Source organism: Mandrillus leucophaeus, unplaced genomic scaffold (genome assembly GCF_000951045.1).
Source record: "Mandrillus leucophaeus isolate KB7577 unplaced genomic scaffold, Mleu.le_1.0 Scaffold389, whole genome shotgun sequence".
In the NCBI taxonomy this organism is placed as follows: Eukaryota; Metazoa; Chordata; class Mammalia; order Primates; family Cercopithecidae; genus Mandrillus; species Mandrillus leucophaeus.
In genome coordinates, this window is record NW_012104131.1 from 1,597,553 (window position 1) to 1,598,806 (window position 1,254).

The window sequence follows — 1,254 nt, forward strand, 5'->3', positions numbered from 1 at the left end:
GTGTTGCGATCTCGGCTCACTGTAAACTCCGCCTCTCAGGTTCACACCATTCTCCTGCCTCAGCCTCCTGAGTAGCTGGGACTACAGACGCCCGCCACCACTCCCGGCTAATTTTTTTGTATTTTTAGTAGAGACAGGGTTTCAACGTGTTAGCCAGGATGATCTCGATCTCCTGACCTTGTGATCCACCCACCTCGGCTTCCCAAAGTGCTGGGATTACAGGCATGAGATCGCAGTTACTCTTAATTGGCTTACCTGCTTTCTATCTCATACCTCTCCCCTAATCCATTATCTTCCTAGCTGTCAGATTCACCTTTTGAAGTGCCAAGCCAGGCACTACTTCACTGCATAATAGCCGAAGTCCTAAGTATGAGATACAAGGACCTTGATGATCTGACATTGACTTCATAGTCCTTTTCCCTTCCAGTCACTTTCTAGTGGTCTTATATTTGGCCAATCTGAATTTTCCACGGTTGCCTGTGATGCCTGCTTTGATCCAAAATGCCTCTTTTCCCCTTCGTCTGGCTAATTTATATCTATAGTACTTTTTCATTTGGTTTTAATTATTAAAATTATCCTCCCTATATTCTGTCGTCCTAGACTTCTCACTTCTGTTTTCCTAGACTTTTATCTCTTGATTCCATAGGGAATAATTTCAAGCCCCTTTAGCTGTCTAAAGAAAACTTGTATTTGGTGTAAACATTCATTCTTTCAACTAGCCCTTTGTCGTGTTTTTGAGCTCCTTTACTGTTCTGAGCATTCTCCCCTGAACACATTTCAGTAAGTGGATATTCCTTTTAAATGGCAGTAGCCATAATTGAACTTGGTATTCCATGTGTGATCTGATTTTCAGGAAGGACAATTCCTGTCCTGGTAAATATACGTGTTCCTTTTTAAAACCTGAGCTCCAGACTTTCCATTTCTCTCTTAACTCCTACTCTGGATTCTCTTGGATACAAAATCATGTCTTTATTTCCTTCTTTTGAATCCCAGATCTGGCTGTGATGGATATGGAGATGCACAACTCAGGTTTCTTTCAGGGCTGACTTGTTACTTCTTTTTCAGAGATGACCGCAGTTACAGAGTGATGCCTTGTTCAAAAGCACAACCTTCCTTAGCTATCCACATCCAATGACTGATAATGGAGGACATATAAAGATCTGAAAAGTTTGGCTCACTAGGGGACAACACCAAAGAGTCATACGGCTCTGGAGTTCTCTGAGGGTTGGGCTGAGGCTCTGTCAGGCCTGCTTC